The sequence below is a fragment of the Manis javanica genome, chromosome X, assembly GCF_040802235.1.
Source record: "Manis javanica isolate MJ-LG chromosome X, MJ_LKY, whole genome shotgun sequence".
NCBI classification, from domain to species: domain Eukaryota; kingdom Metazoa; phylum Chordata; class Mammalia; order Pholidota; family Manidae; genus Manis; species Manis javanica.
In genome coordinates this window covers 136,549,910-136,570,008 of record NC_133174.1, presented here as the reverse complement: position 1 = coordinate 136,570,008, position 20,099 = coordinate 136,549,910, and the positions used below count along the sequence as shown (strand labels likewise).

At 41.9% G+C, this 20,099-nt stretch overlaps 1 protein-coding gene across 1 annotated transcript in view; it reads left to right on the top strand.

Moving 5' to 3' along the window:
* Nucleotides 1–20,099, top strand: part of LOC108383406 (uncharacterized) — a 262,402-nt gene that overhangs the window by 149,897 nt on the left and 92,406 nt on the right. Inside the window, exons 6-7 of the mRNA XM_073227550.1 lie at nt 12,454–12,589; nt 16,001–16,061. The gene's annotated coding sequence lies outside the window, so the exon portion shown is untranslated. The remainder of the gene's footprint in view (nt 1–12,453; nt 12,590–16,000; nt 16,062–20,099) is intronic.

Below are 20,099 nucleotides of genomic sequence, written 5' to 3'. Positions count from 1 at the left end.
TCCTGATTTCTCTCCCTTTCCAGGCTCCATCTCCTGCTGGTGACTTCCATTGGCTAAACCCAACTGGAATCCTCAGGGCAAGGATGCTTGTGGATGGGTTCTGTATAGGTCAGCTTTCTGGGCCACACAGCAGAGTGGGTAAGGGTAGAGAGTGGTTCTGGAGGAGCAAATGCAGGGGCCGGGGGTGGGGGCAGTATGAAAGGAATTAGGCTGACTGCTTGCCTCACTTTAAGGGCTTCCATGGAATTCCGCACCCAGAAATTCCACTTACATCTTACATGCAAGTACTGAGTTACATGATTCCATATATCTGGAGGTGAGATTGGGAAATGTAGTTGGCTTTTGTTTGTTTCTTTTCAGCTGGGCACATTCCCCACCAAATAGAATTAATATTTGATTATAAAGGAAAGCAAATAGGTAATGGGTAGGGAGGTGGCACTCTTTGCCACAGCCTACTTGATTTGGTGCTGCAATCAAATGCTAATGTTTTACTTAGTATTTCAGATCTATTTTCAGACATGAGATTGATTATAGCTTTTCTTTTGGTGTTGAACTTTGCATTTGTGAATCAAGATAGTGTAGCCTTGTAGAACATGAAATTAAACTGTCCATCTCATTATACACTCTGAAATGCTTTATATCGCATAGGAACTTTCTTGATTTTCAAAATCTCTGGAATATGTGTGTATATTCTCTTGAAAGGCATAAACTCCTCAGTAACCCTTTCTCATCCCTAATTTCTTTAGATGTGTCTACTCTTTTCTTGATTTGTCTCTTTTATTTGTGTTTTCAAAGAACCAGCTTTTGGTTTTATTAAGCCTACTTTTTATATTTCATTCATGTATCCTTTCTCTTTATTAATTACTTTTATCACTTTCTTTGTGACTATTTTGCTATGCCTTTTCTACCATCCTGTGTAAAAACTTAGGCCATTTATTGTGAATAGTTCATGTTTTCTTATAAATGACATAAAGACACTGCCCTATGAATCCTATATTGATGCATCCCACAGGATTTTGTATATACTGTTCTTATTACTGTTATTTCTAAGCAGTTTATAAGTTTTAGTCATTTTTAACTTTAACCCAACAATTACTTGGAAAAATACTGAAATATTTTTGTTCATCTTTTTGTGGTCAGTTTCTAATTTAATTAAATTGATTTATTTAACTAAGATAAATTTTATTTATCTAATTTTATTTAAAGAATATGACCTATGTGAACTCTATTTTTGAGAATTTGTTGAGATTTTCTTTGTGGCTTAATAGATGACTAATTATACTTTTGTTTATTCAGTCTGTTGGTTTCTTAGCTGGCTCCTTAAAGTCTCCCACTGTGATTGTAGACTATGAATTTTAAGTTTATCTTCCTATTTGTAACAATGTTTATATGATATATTTCAAAGCTAAGTTGTTAAATGTGTGGGAAATTCATCGTTGTATCTTTATTGAGTATCATCCTTTTTGTCAATACAAATATCCATTTTGTCACCTTTAGGTTTGAATGTTTTCCATCTAGAATTCTATATTAATACTGATGCATATGCTTCCTTCTTGTGGACATACGGGGTATCTTTTGCAACCCTTCATTTTCTACCTTTGTGTGTCATTTGTTTTAGGTGCATTTCGTAGAAACAGTATGTAATTAGCTATTTTACACCCAATCTGAGCATTTCTATCTTGAACAAAGGGATTTATTTGCAATTATTTTGTTTACTGATCCATGCCACTTAATTTGTTTTGTGTTCACACAAGAATTAGTTATTGTTCTTATTTTTCTCTCCAGCCTTTTGTTGCCTCTCATGTTTTCCTTATTCTTTTTCTTTTTCTCCTGTAGTGCTTCGGAAGTTGTGCATCTCTACTTCTGTTCCTGTAGTGCTAACCTGTAAATTCTCTCCACATATTTAATCTTATACATATTTTTTAACTCAGGCTTATTGAGGTATGCTTTTAATGTAGTAAAAATCACATGTTTTAGGTTCTATAAGTGTTGTCAGGAAGTCCAATCCAAAGAGGTTTCCCTGTACAATAGGGGAGACCTCAAACTGGGAGAGGGTTCCAGACTCTGATCAAGAAAGAATTCACGAGCAGGTTGACCAGATGCAAGCAAACATAGTTTAATAAAGTGGAAGTACACACTCAAGGAAGGAGTGCGGGCATGCTCCGGAGGTGAGCAGCCCTGACCTTAAATTCCTAAAGTCAACACCTAGAGATAATAGTAATAATGATAATAATAATGGCTAATATTTATTGAGTGCTGGACACTGTTCCAAATGCCCTGCAAACATTAAAAAATTTCAGCTTCACAGCACTTCAGTGAGGTAATTTTAATTATTATCCCCATTTTAAAGATGAAAACATCTGAAACACAGAGAGGTATGTAAAATTCCCAGTCATATGGTGAGTAATAACAGAGGTTAGGATTTGACTCAGCCAGTCTGATTCTATCCCCCAGGTTCTAACCCACCACCACAATCCTGCGTCTCTGTGGTGACCTTTAGACCATAATAAGAACTTTAGCATGTGTTCACTGACGGCTCTTCACCTCCTTCACTTTTAGATCATTTGATACTTAGTTTCTTACTGTTATTCCCTTTTTTCTAATAAAACCTTTCATTAACTGTTCCTTGGACTCAATTATAACTTTCACAGATTTCTTTGTTCTCTTTCTTGCATCCCATGTCTTGTTTTGTTCTTCTTTTTATTATTTCATTTCACTGAACTACAGCATCAAGAAATTCATAAGTAACTGTGGATTGTAAGCATTTTGAGACCAAGTATGCCTGAAAATGATTTTATTTTACCTTTATGTTTTCTGCATGAAACCTTGTTTAGCTAGGGACAGGATTCAAGGTTCAAAATAATTTTCATTTTCACTATCTCATTCTTTTCTAATTATAATGATAATCCAGGATTATTGATGAGAAGTCTGATGTAGATCTGATTCTTGTTCTTTTCTATGAAATCTTTGACAGCTTTTAGGAGTTCTTTGTTATCTTTGGGGTTCTGAAAGGTCACCATGAGACACCATAAATGGGTGTCTTTCTCACTCATTTTCTTTGGCACTTGGTAGTTAGTCCCTTGCATCTCTGAAGTGTCTTGTCTTTAGCTCTGGGAAATTTCTTCTATTATTTCTTTGTTTCCCTTTCGTCTCTTTTTTTAGAGCTCTTATTAGAAGCAGTTCCCCAGTTAATTACCCCGACAGTTACCTTGGAGCCTCTCTGACTACTTCCATCCATTGTTTGTGAGCTTTAAGTGAGCTCTTTTGTGTATGTTGGCCTTAGTTTCAATCCAATCTGTTTTCTGTCTTCCAGAGATTCTTTAACATGTCTGGTCTCTCGATGGCAATCTGTCTTGTTTATCAGCGCTGCTTTACATTTATTACTTTCCTATAAAACATATTTTTATGTACTTTCTAATGATGCTAGGCAGAGGGGTTGAAGATGTATGTTCTAAATCTGCTATCTTGAGCCAAGCCTCCACATTTATTTTTGTCTTATTGTAGAGTATATGATTTATGTTGTCTCCCTACCTTTGGAGAACTCAGGCAGGTTGAAAATAACAAATACATAAACATAAATAAACATAGTAGAAGTTATCAAGATATTACCTGTTCATTTTTATACAAGTATTTACCACAGACCCTTAAATTCTGAAAGCATCTAGTCATGTGTTATTTTGAAGACAGTTTGGGGGCTTTTGTACTAAACCACAGGGGCTCCAGAGGCAGAAATATGGTGGCCTTTGCACGGTGGAATCTTATTTCAGATCCCTCAGGGCCACAAGAGGGAAGAAGAGGTGGACTGAAAGACTCACCCATCAAGGGACTTTACCTGTTTGCTTCATTGCTCTATTACTTGTGCCTGAGCCAATTCTGCTGTTCAATAAATGAATGGAAAAAGAACTTGTTGCTCAGTGAAAAGGTGTCAGTTACACCCTCATGCTTGTCTTTTCCTGTTCTCACATGGCTGCCAGAATGAGATTTTGATCAGTGGCGCCCTGTAGATACAATCTCAAAGGCAGCCGTGTGTTAATTCTTCTATCAGCAGTGGTCCAGAGTCCTTTCTCTATCCATTAGCAAAAAACAAGAGCTAATTGTGTCACTCGTCTAAGTGCTCTGTATGTCTGATCTCCTTTTGTCTTTACAACAGCCCTCTAAAGCAGGCATTATAGTGATCTCTAGTTTACGGATGAGAATGCTGAAGCTCATGCACATTAATTTGCCCTGACATAGGTAGTGGGAGTGGAGCCAGGATTTGAACCCAGGCGGTTGGATTCTGAAGAGGAACAGAAATTCCAAAATGTGTCTCTTTGGCATATTAGTTATTTTAAGCTAGTTATTTTTAAGAAACTTCAGGCACAGGAGAAGCTCTGAAAACAGAAGTTAGCCTTTCTAAGGGACAGTCACATGTATAAGGAAAATATCCACCTGTAAGGGTGTCTCCCTCTCTGTAAGGGAAGAGGAGGGTGACTAAATCTGTAGACACTCTTATCAACGGAGAAGGCAATGACCTCAATCTGTATAATAAATAACCTTGCCCTTGTCTACCATGTCTCGCCCATAACCTGCCAGGACTGGCTCCCCACCCAACCCCTCAACATCTGCTGTTGTCTTTAGCTGGAGATGGTATTTTAGGTGGTGGCTTGGGCCATTCCAGAGTTACTCAGGTTCCCTGGGTCTCTCCTGTGGGCATATACAGGAGGGATTTGCGTCATTTAAACTTTGCTTTTTCTCCTGTTAATCTGTCTCATGTGAATTTGAGTTATAGATCAGCTAGAAGAAACTTGAAGGGCAGAGGAAAATCTTTCCTCCCCAGTGATTCCAAGGTCCACATGCCGAGCCACTATGACACACTGCATCCAGGTCACATCTGTTTTGGAGGCCTCTCTCCACCTGGTATTTTAAAATGTCTTGAAGTCTTTGGGGCACTGCACCTTGATTCCAGCACAATGCTCCCTCCAACAAAGATGTCTTACATGAAGTATTGGGTAGGTCTGGTTGTAAACTCTCCTCATAAAAATCTGGAATGGATGGAAACAATTTTTGAAGTTAATATTGTTAGTAAGGAAATAGTCATTTAATTAATGTGGTACTACCCTTTAGAAATTATATGATGTCTCCGTCTATTGATTTATGGACCACACATTTGTGCATAAACTATTTTTTAACTCTTTCATACACCTCATAAAATAAGCAGGACCAATTCACAAATGACGTAACAGTCTCTCTCCTCCCAGAAGAGATTTCTCCTTCCTGCCTGACAGGCTCGGTGCCTTAAACCAGCAGCCCATCTCTCACACATTCACTGTTGGCTGTGGTCATTTTTTAGGGTTGTACTCATAACTTTTCACCATATTTATAAGGAGTGAGGTATTATATTAAGCCGATGGATTGATGCAGTACTTAGATGAGAAACATTCCATTTTTGGCTCCATTTTGCCATGTGTCAGCCAAGTATATATCTGTCTGTGGAATGCAAGTAAGATTTTTCCCTTGCTGCATGTTGCTTTTCTGCTAATTCACTTCTTCTTTGCCTTTTGTAAGATTCCCTTCTGTCTGGACATTTTTAACTCTTGGGAATTGGAGTAATATGTGCTCTTAAGAAGCAGCGAATAATCCCACAGTTCAGTCAGGTGGTCATGTTCAAGGACAGCAGTTCATTAGGAATTAGCACGGCATGTTTGGTGGCAGTGATGGGGGACTGACTCCTGCAAATAAGGATACCAGCTTGACCAGTATTTCATAGATGAACCACTCACTTTATGCTCTAATGATCTGGAAAGGGCTGTTTCTGTGCACCCCTAATATTTATAGATTAGAAACTGGGGAGGGAAATGTGTCTTGCCTGGAAAAGGTTAAAATAGATTTGTAACCAAAGGGATATGTCTAAGGGGGCCTTTTTTTCCCTTTGAGACTTAAATAAACTAAAAAACCTGCCCTTCACTGAGATGGATTGAGTCCAGGTTTTCTCTTTTAAAAAATGAATTGAAATTGGAGACCCCCACCTCAGACAGCAAAGGTCTCTTATACTGAGCCCTGTGAGCATGGGATCAGGTTTCTCTCCTCGCAAACAGGATTGAACTGGAAACCAGCCTGAACCGAACTCCCACCCCACCCCACCCCCAACTTGGAACTGAACCCAAGGAATCATTTCAAAACCGAAATCCGAAGTATAACTGCAGTACAGTAACCCTCCCCCCACCAAAAAAGTGAAATGATTCTAATACTCTTAAAAATTTAGCTAGCTCAAACTGGCTTTCATCTACATTTGTTAGGCCTAAATACATGGAGAATAACATCAGTTGTAACTCAAAGGAAAATTGTACATGTGGGCTCCTTGGGTGTATGCTTTGATCTATATTGAGCTGTCTAAAAACAATCCACATTATAAAATAAGTAGCAAAATTTATTCAACAGGGTAGGGGAAGGGCAGACCCACTCTGAATGGAATGTGCAAGTCCTTCGTGCCTGTGTGCATGTGTGTGGCGGCCGTGGCGGGTGATGCGTGTTGTGGGGATGATATGTGCAGAAGGGGGATAGTGTGATTTGTGTTAAATCTCTTGCAATCATGCTCAAGTTGACAACAAGATAACATATCACTTAAGAGCCTTTAATTTCCACAGAAGCTAATTACACAGTGGATTGTCTAGGGCCACTCTGTCTTACCATCTTCTCTGTGCAAACTCTGCATTTTAAAATCCTTCCAACCAACACAAAGACTGCATCTCTGTAGCTTTCACTGCCATGCAAAAAAACGTTCCGGTGAGAAATTTCCTGAGGGACAGCCTCTGCTCCCACCCCTGCTCCCGGCACACATACAGCAAACATCATGGTTACCGCCTCGTGTTGTCGGCATCTGGAAGGCGCACGAACATTTCCCAAGATGAAACAAGCCTTGGGGTTTTGGTGCAATAAGTGAATTGCTAAGCGAGATTGCCTGTTCAAGTCAAGTAACTAGATGTAGATGCAATAAATACATTTGTCTGCCAAGTCAGACTCTGGTCTCTCATACCCAGTGCTCTCGGTGACTTCAGTGTGGCTGTGTATCTGTTCTTGTTTCTGATTTTTATTAATCTGCCTTCAAAAGCATGAATTTCTTATTCAGGGCCTAGAAGTCTTAACAAGAGAAATACAAAGACAGTGGAAATAGGAATGCACGCTCCTGCTGTACAGAACAAAAGGATTCAGGTTGAAAACGATCAAAAACTGAATCCCATTTGAAAGTAGAATGTGCAACACTAGGTAGCAGCTGCCCACGAATGTCTGTGGGGAATTTGTTTTCCAAGTTACAAATTAAAAGGGCTTCTTTGGATAAAGAAAGATTTGAGGGAAAACAAATTCAAACTGCCATAAATCTGAGACAAAAATATTTGGAGTGGTAATGAGAGACATTTGAAAGTAATAGCATTGTATGCCTCCTGAGTGATTGCTTGATTTTAAGGAAGCAATCTTTTTTTTTCCTCAGAGAAAACCTTTTGAACTTTCAGAACTCCATTCATTTGTGTTGATCTAATTTTTCAAGGCTAAAAAGACCGTCTGGGTGAAATTGACACTCGTTTCTAGGCATACATTACATGTAATAACCAGATTACTGTTTTCCAGATCCTCTCCACTGTTTCTGCCTCTCTGGTGAGTCATTGCATTGTGGCGTGCCACCTCAGGTCACCCAGGAAGGTCTCCATACACCATCATGGCTGGAATCTGTCACTCTTGACTGGCCCTTGTTTTGAAGCTTGTGATCTGGTGTTAGGGAAGTTGGCACCCATTGACCTTTCTGCTTATTTAGCTTTTAGAGCCTCTAGTTTGATCAGACAGAGTGATTAAATCTCCCGGATATGTTCACTTACATTTAATGTTCTTGGACGTTAATTTTAATGCTCTTTAAATGACTTGGCTTGATAAGGTGTTAAGTGACCTAGATGGATAGAAAACAGCTCAAGGACCTCAAAAACACTTTCCCTCCAACTTGGGTGGGAGAGTTTCTGAACCAGAGCTTGTGGGGCAGAGTCACCGACTGTTATATTATTCATCTCTTCGGACTGTTGGCAGGCTCCTGGTTATTCAAATTATGGGAAGCGTGTGAGTATGTGGTGGCATCATGTAAAAGGGTAAACTGGCTGCCAAATTTGTGAGCTTCAATCACAGGGCATCCCTCAGAAGTGGTCGGAGGAATGTGTCATTTCTGAAGACAAATCGCGGTTGAACTATGGAAAAACAAACGCAGTTGCCCCAAAGTAAAGTGATTCCACACACAGCTGTTTCGTTTCATGCCCAATCTCCAAATAAGCAATAGACAATTTTTAATCTCCCCAAATGGCATGGTTTCTGTAACTTGCCTTTCAGAATCAAATATTTCATATTCAACTCATATCTCTGGGCCAGTTGTACCTGAAAATTACATCTCAAGATGAAAATGTCAATTGACCCTTAATAATCGGCATTAGGGAAAAAATTTCTATTCTGTGGTAACTGCTGCCTCTAGTCCTCATTAGAGCACCATTAATATATATTAAAATGCACGGTACAATCAAGATCATCAGAAAAATATTTTAATTCTTATTTAATGACAGTTGAATCATTGTCACACATGATCAAATAATGAAGGCTGGGTGATTCAGCTAATGACACCTTTACTAATTTGAAAAATCTTATGAAAGAATTCTCAGCTAATTATGATGGACTTGCTTTCTCTTGATAAGTAAAACTGTTTTCAGAAAAAGTTAATAGAGAAAGGCCTGGTTCAGAATTACAATGTTTGATTTGATGTAAGTGCATCTTAAGGTTGCTAAAATCTTAACATTTTAAAGAAAATGACATTTGGAGGACAACTGTGGGTGTTTCTGCTTCAGCAGGCATCCACTGGGCAGCACTCGGGGTATACCAACAGAGATACCAACAGAGATACCAACAGAGAGGAGACAGAATCGCGGAGGCGAGTGCTGCTAGCAGGCAGGTGCACAGTAGTAATGTTGTAAGCTACAAAGGATACATGTGCTCAGGGAGGTGTATCCAGAGCATTAGAGGAGCCCAGAGGAGGCAGACATGACGTTAGAGGTCGGTATGTACTTGAGTAAGATGACAGGGAACCGAAGTGGCAGGGAAGGAAGTTACAGGGGTGGCCACTTGGAACAGAAGTATGAAGGCAGGAAAGCTGATGACAGATGTCACATAAAGGGGGTAATCCAGGGTAACTCAAACTTCAGAGGGCTGATGTGACATGAAGCTGGATAAGGGGGTTGGGCACTAGTTGTAGGACAGCTCTGAATGCCCGGCTAAAGTGGGAGTTGAATGTAACCCCTCAAACATACGGTCACATAGTCCAACCTACCGGCAGGGCATGCGCTATGCCTAGAAGACTAGGCCCTCGAAGTCCAGCTGGGGGCGCTGGCAGGAAGGCTGGCAGGAGGGCAGCTCCAAGAGCAACCTGGCTTGGGGTTTCCAGTTCTGTTTTTAATACAAGTAGGTATGTCAGTAAAGGAAGCTTCTATTTTAGGTTGAATGTAGGAAAAGTTGAAATTGTTGTTACTTTGTTATTACTTTTTGAGAAAAAATTAGACAAAAGAAGCGAGCACCTGGAAATTTTTGTAGCATACGGTCAGCACAAATACTCATTCGCCAATGACTGCACATCTCGTTTGTGTCAGGCACTGGGTTAGAAGCGGAAGATGTAGAGAAGAATAATACAGCTGTGCCCCTAGCCCTCCAGGGGGTCACAGGTGTGAGCACGAAGCCGTTTCCATCAGCGGGGTCAGTGCTGGGCTCGCAGGCTGTGGGAAGATGGCAGCAAGGACGGGAAGGGCCAAGTTTTCTTGGGTGGGGCAGGGAAAGCTTCCCAAGGGGGCAGAAGCATGAGCTGGGTTTTGTCTCTGTAAAGAGTTTAAAAAGAGGAGCCTCTGAGCTGCCCTGACTGGAGGAGCCTCAAGGTGGGATGAGCCCAGAGATGAGGTGCAATTGCCTGGGGGAAAGGGAGCCAGAAAGCAAAGAACGTACCTTTCCTTTCTTCTGAGGGCAACAAGCATCCAGATATCTGATACTCTGATACCCAATACCAGGTATTACCAAGTGCTTTATTTTTGAAGGCTTAGAGCATATATACATATATATATATATATAGTGTGTGTGTGGGGGGGGTGATTATATAAACACATAACACTTACTATCTTAACCATTTGTAAGTGTCCAGTTCAGTGGTATTCAGTACATTCCCATTTTTGTACAACCATCACCACTATCTCTATAGCTGTTCATTGTGTAGATCTGAAACTCTGTGCCCATTAAACAGTAACTCCCCATTCTCCCCCTCCAGCCCCTCACAGCATCCATCATATATTCTGTCTTTATGATTTTGACGAATTTAAGTACCTCATATAAGTAGAATTGCACAGTATTTGTCTTTTTGTGACTTGATTCTTTCACTTAGTGTCATGTCTTCAAGGTCCATCTGCGCTGTAAGCGAGTGTCAGAATTTCCTTCCTTTCAAAAGCTGAATAGAATTCCATCGTACATATGTACCACATTTTGCTTATCTGTTCATCTGTCGATGGACACTCGGGGTGCCTCCAGGTTTTCACTATTGTGAATAATGCTGCTATGAACTTGGGTGTGCAAATATGTTTTTGAGACTCTGCTTTCAGTTCTTTTGGGTATATACCCCAAAGTGGGATTACTGGGTTATAAGGTAGTCATATTTTTAATTTTTTGAGTAACTGCCATACTGTTTTCCATGGCAGCTGTACCATTTCACATTCCTACCAGCAGTGCAGAAGGGTTCCAATTTCTCCACGTCCTTGCTAACAGCTTGTTCTCTGCATCTTTGATAGCCATCCTAATGGTCGTGAGGTGATGTCTCATTGTGGTTTTGATTCGCATTTCCCCAATGATTGGTGAGGTTGCGCATCCTTCCATGGTGTTGGCTCTTTGGAGAAATGTCTATTCCAGTTCTTCATGCATTTTTGAACCAGGTTGTTTAGTTTTTTTGCTGTTGAGTTTTCAGAGTTCTCTATATATTCTGGATATTAATCTCTTATGATATATATGATTGCAAATATTTTCTCCCATTCTGTGGGTTGCCTTTTTACTCTGTGGATAGTGTCTTTTGGTACACAAAATTTTAGATTTTTCATGAAGTCCAACTGGTCTGTTTTTTCTTCTGTTACCTGTGGCTTTGGTGCCACGTCCCAGAAATCCTCACCCACTCCAGTGTCATGAAGCTTTTGTCCTGTTTTCTTGTGAGAGTTATATTGTTTTAGGTCTTACATTTAGGCCCCTTATCCATTTTGAGTTAATTTTTATACATGGTGGTAGGTAAATGTCCAACTTCACTCTTTCGCATGTGCACAGTCAGTTTGCCCCACACCATTTGTTAGAAAAGGAAGCATGATCATTGATAATAATTTTTGAAGTGGGGTTGAACCCATCACCACCCCTACCTGCTTCTAAGTGTTCTTTAGAACAGAAAACATAACGGGTTTCTCAATCCATCCTAGTACATATGACTAAAAAGAGGTGGCCAAACTGAGCAACTCACCGAAATGGTTTGTGGAGGACATTTTGAACACACCCTCCTCCTTTTTCTCAGTTTCCCCATCACAGTCCTTGGGCCCTCTGTGTTCTCCTATTTGCCCAACCCTACCCGCACAGCTCTCCCCATGGGAAACTGCCATCCATTTCTGCTCCGTGTTGGCCTGTAGTCCTAATTGCTAGTGGCAGAGCTGAGATTGGGCCTTGATTGCCCAGAAACGTGCTGGTTTTTGATGAAGCAGGTAGAACTAACTATTGGGTATCTGTAGCCTGGTCCTCAGGGATGTCTGTTGTATCTGTCAGTGGGCACAGCCACAAGACTTCACCTCTTACAGCCACTGCTATTGACATACATTAAAGCTGGGGTGGCCACTAAAGTAGTTTACAGCTCTGGTGAAGGGGACTTTCAGGGACTGGGGCTGGGGCCTGTTGAAATAAAGGGTGGTAATCTCCAAGATGTCAGACAGGCCCAAGTGTGTAGGGTCACTGTGTTGTCTTACTAGGTGTCACCCTGAAGGCAGTCCTCCAATGCCAATGTTTGTGAAATGGAATCACAACTTTTTTCTTGGCAATGAATGAGGATAATTGCTTGCTAAATAAAATACACAAACTGGTTGTTATATAGGGCGGCGTCAACTTCCGAACTGAACTAGGCGCTCTCTGCTCAAGCAAAACGCTTGGTGTGGGTTAAGTAAACAGTGAACGTGCTCTTTGTGGTAGAGGTAGGTAAGCGTAGCCGATCCCTTCAGCAGCACACGGGCCTTGAGTTTGATATTACCCTGCATCACCTCAACTTACCAGTAATGACGGCAAAATAGCAGCTTCTGTCACTGAGTACCTACTATGTTTCTATAGTAAAATATAAACGCATTGATTTTATTGAATTGTCACAAGAGCCTTTCAAGGTAGATACTATGTTTTTCCATTTTACAGTGGGGACAAATGAGAAACATGAAGTAACTTGCCTTCAGTCACCCTGCTGGATGCCCAGTTCTCACTCTGCTATCCCAGGCTGCCATCTTGCCTGTGCTCTTGTCACAGTATGGCTAGAAGGAGACCAGCCTAACAGGTAGGAACTATATGTTCACTTTAACGCACTGCTCTGTCTTGCCACACATACTGATGGCCTCCTAGAAATTTCACACCTTCTTGATGTGGCTTTATGGCAAAAATTAATCTGCCCTGGCAGGGGGAGGGGTAGTGAGAAGGGAGTCATGGCGAGGAAAAATTTCCCCCAACCTTTTAAGTTTCTTCTGGCTGGTCTAAGAATTAAAGTCACATGAGAGAGATTATCTGGAGAAAAACAGATTTAATTCATATGTACAGGGGCTCGTAGAAATATAATCTCAGAGAAGTGACCAAATCAGGCAGTTTGTATACCTTATAGACAAAGAAACCACAAATTTGTGAAGAATTGACAAGACATAGAAGTTTGGGCTTGGGTAGCAAAGCCGTGAGGAAGTAGCGAAGTCTATTCGTGCAGCCTGGGGGGTCAGGGTTCCTGTCTCTGGACACAGGCATGTCTGTCTTCCTCCAGGCGCAGGGAGGGCACCTTTCCCATCAGAGTAATTTCCTGCTTTCAGGGGGACAAAGAGGGTCAGAACAGTCTTTTTGTACCAGCTGTTTCTTAAGAAACTTCAATTCAAAATAATCAGTATGTCAAAGTGGCATATTTTGGGGTGACTTGCCCTGAATTGCATCAGAAGTATGAGGAAGACGTTTGAGACCCAGGTCATACTCTTATTTCTTGACCTGGATGAAATTCCATGGGTGTGTTCACTTTGAAAATTCACTGGTTTTTATACTTTTCTGTATGTATACTGTACTTAAAACAAAACAAACTATCCTGTTTGCCCCTGAGCTCTGTCTCTATTGTTTATTATTATTTGTTATTAATTACTTAGCAGAAGGCTGGCTGGCTCAAAGCCTGGGGCCAGACGGACGGGTAGGGTGGGAAGGGGCCACCTTTATACACTGAGACGTTACAGGCACTGACTTTCTGGGGCACTGAGCCTCCCCAGCCTGGGCACCTGGGTAACTGCTTCCAGTACTGCACGGGACAAGTGGGCAAAGGTCACGCAAGCTCGAATTGAATGAAACCTCTGGTCAGGATAGCTTTTCTATTTTACTGTTGCCAATAAGAGAGTCTCAGCTACATCTATAGAGAAAGCTCCAACAGTATCTTTACCAGGCTACAGATCCCAAATTCCAGGGCCCCTGAAAAAGTAGCGTGCACACAGCCCATTGCTCTCTGGGGCTTCATCTGCTGTGAACACATTTCTGCACATTGAAATGAGCAAACCGCATTTTGTCAGACTCTGGCCTTGTCTCGGCCCGGCTGTTAATGTGACAGACCCAGCCAAATGCTGTCAGAGAAGGGTGATTTCTACATGAGAGAGCCTGTCAGAAATGGCTGGGGAAAATGCACGAAGGACAGGGGCATTCCATTTGTCTTCGTGGGCCTCTTTAAAACCAGTGAGAGTAGCAAGATGACTGGACTCTTCAGTAACCCACTGATAAGGAAGCTGGCATGGGGTCTCCTGATGGGCCATTACTACCTGCTTTGGATGCCAAGGACTTTCATCCACTCCAGAAGTATATTAATAAGGCAGGAAAGCTAGAGCTGGGAAATAAAATCATTGTCTAAGCATGGTTTTTCGTCTTTGTTAATCATCCCCTTTCTTTTTTCCCCTTTCCATTTCAAAAGTTGTTCTGGGCAGAGTGAAGCCCGCTGGAGTTTTAGGAATAAAAAACACGTGCCGTTGGCTCCCACTGGGTTTTCCTGACTTTTTGTAAAAATACATGCAGGGTGCCCACATTTTGATGTTTGCTCTTGGGCGGCTTTTTCCAGGTGCTGTCCTCCCTCCAACCTCCCCTTTCTGCTGGGCTTCAAAGGGGTAAATGAGAAGTCAGTGGCCACACTTAGTAGTTGAAATAGAAACAATGGCTTTTCAAAGGGGTGCCACAGAGGCGGCCACCTGGAAGGTGGCTCAAGTGGCATTTGTGGGAGCAAGGAGAGGGTTCAGCAGTGTGTGGCAAGCAGCTTTGCTCAACAGAGCTTTGCTAGCATTCAGGAGACTTTCAACTCCAAGCTCCTGCATGTATTTCATTTTAAAGGGGGCAAGAAAAGAAATCAGGACCCTTCTTCAGATGAGAATCACTAGGAGCCCTGCCGGTCTTCTGCACGGAAGCCTGTGTTAATCCATAAAAAATTGATTCATGTCACTGCCAGTTATGTGCTCGTGTGGAGACGAGAGCAGGCCCCAGTGTGATGAAGGGCAGCTCCTTACTGCATTTGGGTGAAGAACTTAGCAACAAAATCACCCTGGTCTTCTACCCTGTTCCCTGGGCCTGCAAAAAGACAGATTTTGGGTGTGTTAAACAATAGTGTTTGCTTAATGATGCACTTAATGAAAGTCCTTGATCAATGATAATTTGTGAGCTTCTGGGAGGGAAGGCTTGAAAAGCACAATCGTTTAGCTAGTAACTATTTTCTCAGGCAAAAAGGGGAAAAATCGATGCTTCAGGTCTAGCAATCTGCAAGAATATGACAGAGAGATATGGATGGATAAATGCGAGATAGACAAAAGCTGTGGATGAGGCTGGGAGAGTGGGTAGAAACCAAAGTGATAATTGGCAAAGGGGAGATGAAAAAACAGTGAGAGCAGGGCCAGGATAAACAGGTGGGCCCCCTGAGCTGCGAGCTGAAATAAAGAATGGCCGGGCAGCAAGGGCGTACTTGCTGAAATCCACAGGCTGTGCAACCGAAAAGGAAAAAGCACAATGTGGAGCTCAAAACCCAAATTAAATGGCCTATAAAGGAAGGCAGTGAAACAAGGTAAGCGATTCTGAAGCAATCAGCCACTTGGCATGTAGCAGGCAGAATTCAATCAGTAATTCAACCGGGAGGGAGCTGCCCTGGCAGGAGAAATCCCTCCTTCTACCTGCTTGTGACATGCAGGGACCGTGAGGAAGGAGGAGGTGCATGACACCAAGTACTGGACCCACAGAGGCTCCCAAGGTAAAGGGACAGCCAAGGGTCCGTGGCGCGTCACCCAGCCCCGCCTGCCCCTCCTGCGAGCCCAGCAGAGCACCCTCTACTTCCAAAAATCCATGGACCCTTCAGGTCAACAGAGAGGCTGCTGCCCCTCCCACCACAATATCGGCTCCATCAGGGGATATATGTTCTCATCTGGCCAAAAGACTGCCTTTACTTTGCATTCTGTAGTTTGCAATATGAAATCAATAGCTTCCCCACCCACCTTGGAAATATTCAATTATAATATTGAGTATCTTCTCAAATTTCACACACTCGGAGAGTCTGTCACACCCCACTTTGGGGAATGTATCCCCCCCCTCCCCACTGAGAGGCACTGATCTACTGTATCTTTGAATAGACAGTAAGGACCAATGAACACAGATCTTTAAAGGCAGATTTCTAGAGCTGTCAATACCTTCAGTCTAGCACTTCTCTTTACAGATGGAGAACTGGGGCCCAGAGAGGGGAATGGAGTGGTCTAAGGCTACACTTGGAGTTCAAGGTAGGGTCAGGTTTGGTGCGTAAAATCTTTTGACCCCGATTTGCTGCTAATTCTGCCTCCTTTCATTAATTTCTAATTCAACTTGGGCAGGGCTGAAATACACTGGGCTTGATCTGGAAAAAAAGCCAAAGAATTTTGTTGCCCACATTGTACAGGCAGGTGTCTCATCTGTGTGCTTCAGGAGTCTGGGAGCAACACAGAAAGCAGCACATTCTCAGAGTGCAGAAGATATTTGTCAAATAAATGAATGAATGAATACAAAAGCAATCGTGGGGAAGCTGCCTAGTTTAGCATGTGGCCCATGGTCCCTCTTTCTGGGGTGAGCCTCAGTTTGCTAATCTGTTCAAGAATAGCAATGGTGTTCCCAGTCCTAACCTGTCCTGTGAGAATCAAATGCATTATCAAAGTGATTTGTACACAGGGAAATATGGATATTATTAGGAAGAGCTCTGTGAGTTTGTTTGATAAGAAGCCCAGAAAAGAGATAAAGTCCCCTGCCCCCCAAAATGGAATTATACAAATCCTTTCCCCACTGTGAGTTCCCCTGAAGCAAAATTCTAGTGTACACAGCTTTATCTCTATATGGTTACCAGAGACTAAATCTCCGTGTGACTGGATGTGAGTCATTCCTGATGGGGGCGCTAGAGAGGAAGGGGGCTGGAGGTGGGAAACAGAAAGGGCAGCAGGGTGGGTGCTCAAGCAGGGCTGCAGACTTTGGCGCACGGGAGGAAGGCGGAGAGGAGAAGGAGACTGCCACATGACACTTTCAACTCCAGCAAACATTTCTAAAACGCAAAGCAAAATTTTAAAGACACAAACTTAAAAATCAGAAAACTTCACATCTTGCTTACACCGTGTATAACATATTCACAATAAAAAATCCCCATGTCAGCTCTCTTTAAAGTAAAAAGCAAAAGGGCAAAGAAAAGAGCCATTGAGAAATTGGGCAAAATAAGGTGAACCGACAAGCACAATTACCTGCAAATACATTGGAACAAGGTTTGAATGGGTTACTTTTCTTTCTTTTGCTCAGACATATTTATTTAATTATGCACATACCTATATGAACACACTAGTGGGTGGCATTTACAGTTCAAGCATACAACAATTATGGTTTGGTTTTCCTCAAAATGGGTGATGGATTTACACATAGAAATAAGTAACGTTGGTTTGAGGAGGAAGGGAACAGAAGTCAACATGTGCTTTATGGCGGGTGTCTGGGAGCTGGCAAGAGACCCAGGAGGAGTTAACCATGACTACCATAGAAAGTTCAGGAATGGAGAACCAGACATATAAAAATAAAATCGTCTTCTTCTCCACATCATGTCTAACAAAGCAAAACAAATGTCTAAAACTTTTCCTTGGTAATGCTGGGAGGGCTAGATCCAGGGAAGTTTCTAGTTAGTAAAGTTCAGTGGGTGTAAATGAACTGGACAGTTTTTGTGTTTCTCATTTGTAATGTATAAACTCTTGTTGAGATCTTTATGTAGTGATCTGTCTTAATGGCTTCGGCTTCATTTTTGTGGCAGTAGAAAGTATTGTGAAGGGTTTCTAATTGCTACCTTGGTCCTTGGGATTATTTTTGGGTAAAATCTGTCAAGGCCAATCCCCCCCAAAAAAAATCCCAGAATAATCTGTTGATCAAACAAAGTCTGATTTAAGGTAGATAAATCAATGTTGGCACATATTAGGATCGGGCATAGTTTGTGATATATTTATACTTTGGTTTTGTTGGACAGACACGGTGAGGTGACATTTTTGAAGCAACTCTTGAAGAGTAATGATCATATAAAAGTTGAATGACCTGTCATTTTGAGAAGGGAGTCATTACTCTGATGAGGGTTAGCTGACTGTTCTTTTGTTGAAATACATGAATTTTCGGGAAGTCCATGAAACAATCAAAAAGCTATACATAATTTTATCTTCCTGGATAAGAATTTCATGGGAGAGTAAGACCATCACTTTAATCCAGTTAAGCTTTGTGCCTATAAATAGTTCTGGTTCTCAAATGGTAGAATTGAGGCGGAGGGAGGTGTGGTTTCAGATCAGATGGAGCAGCCACAGTCCACCCTCTCTCTGCTACTGGCTGTAGCTCTAAAATTTGGACAGAATACGTGGAGCAGGTATTTGAGGACTTTGAACCGTAAATAGTGGAAGGTAGATTGAAGAAGACCAGAATTTTAAATACCACCAAACGAGTGGTGAGGTTCCCCTTTTTCCCTCTTGGCTCCAGTCCTAGGCCCGAGGAGGCTGAGAACCCTGAGAGGCCCCGAGGAGAAAACTCCTAGTTCTGGCCTGAGAAGCAGGTATGTAGATAACTAACACTCAGAGTAGAAGAAATCTCCCCATCCCATTGTACGTTTTTTTTCTTCGCATCGTTCTTTTCCATCTCAGCTCCAGACTGCCCCATGGTGGTAGTGCTGGTGGCAATGACAGGTGGCAGCATGGTGCCACATGCCTGAGACTATGAGAAAGGGGAACCTTCTTCTCTGATCAGAGGGGCTGAGGTCATAGGATACCCACAAATGGAGAAGAAAGAAGGTGGTGCAGATAAAATTGGAAGAAACCATGACTGAGACATCCCCAAACATGGCAAAAAGCATAAACCTATAGATCTGAGAAGCTCAGTTAGATCCAAACAGGTTAAACCCAGATAAATCCATGCCCAGATAGATCATAATAAAACTGCTAAGCTAAAGATAAAGAAAAAATCTTGAATGCAGCCAGAGAAATAGCAACACATTACTTTTAAGCAATGACTTGAATGACAGGAAGATTTCACTGTAGTGGCACAGCTCCACCATGGATGGCACTCTGGCCACCCTGCATGGACCCACATAAACTACACAGGCAAAGCTAAACTATAATTTGACCTAAACCTTGGGGGACCATCTTGTGATTCTTCCAAAACATGATGAAACAGGCAAACTTGGGAGGAGTTATCATCACTTGCCTTCCTATATTGCAAGAGGCTGTCATAAGCCAAGTCGTCATCTACCTCCCAGGACTTCCACCTCGCCTCCTCCCATTGAAATACAACTGCACGCAGTAAAAGTATTTAATTATAGTCTACAATTGACTCTTCTGTGAGTGACCCCTACTCATGTCATTTCTCATTTGGTCCCTGATGTTCAGTGTCATTCTGTAGCAATAGGGAGGTAAAGAGCTGTCGCCATGCTGGTCTTGCTTATGCTGTCTAAGTAATCAACTGTCTAACTCCATTTAGGCTTGCTGTCCCCTTACTAGCCAAATTTATGGAAGTGTCATTAGTCAGCCTAGTAGCTGCTCCCAGGCTGCTGTTCAGGGAATGCTTCACACTCATCAGATTTCACTGAGGCCAGAAGGAAAATGCAAAACATTTTTTAAATTAAGGCATCATTGATATACATTCATACGAAGGTTTCACATGAGCAACATTGTGGTTACTACATTCACCCATGTTATCAAGTCCCCCCCACACCCCATTGCACTCACTGTCCATCAGTGTAGTGAGATGCTATCACTACTTGTCTTCTCTGGACAATGTACATTGCCTTCCCTGTGACACGCCAAACACCATGTGTACCAATCATAATTCCACTCAATCCCCTTGCCCTCCCCAACCCCTCCTCTTTGGTAACCACTAGTCCCTTCTTGGAGTCTCTGAGTCTGCTGCTGTTTTCTTTTAGTTTCACTTTCTTGTTATACTCCACAAATGAGTGAAATCAGTTGGTACTTGTCTTTCTCTGCCTGGCTTATTTCACTGAGCATAATACCCTCTAGCTCCATCCATGTTGTTGCAAATGGTAGGATGTTATCTTCTTATGGCTGAATAATACTCCATTGTGTATATGTACCACCCCTTCTTTATCCATTCATCTACTGATGGACACTTAGGTTGCTTCCATATCTTGGCTATTGTAAATAGTGCTGCAACAAACATAAGGGTGCATCTGTCTTTTTCAAACTGGGCTCCTGCATTCTTAGGGTAAATTCCTAGGAATGGAATTCCTCAGTCAAATGGTATTTCTATTTTGACTTTTTTGAGGAATCTCCATA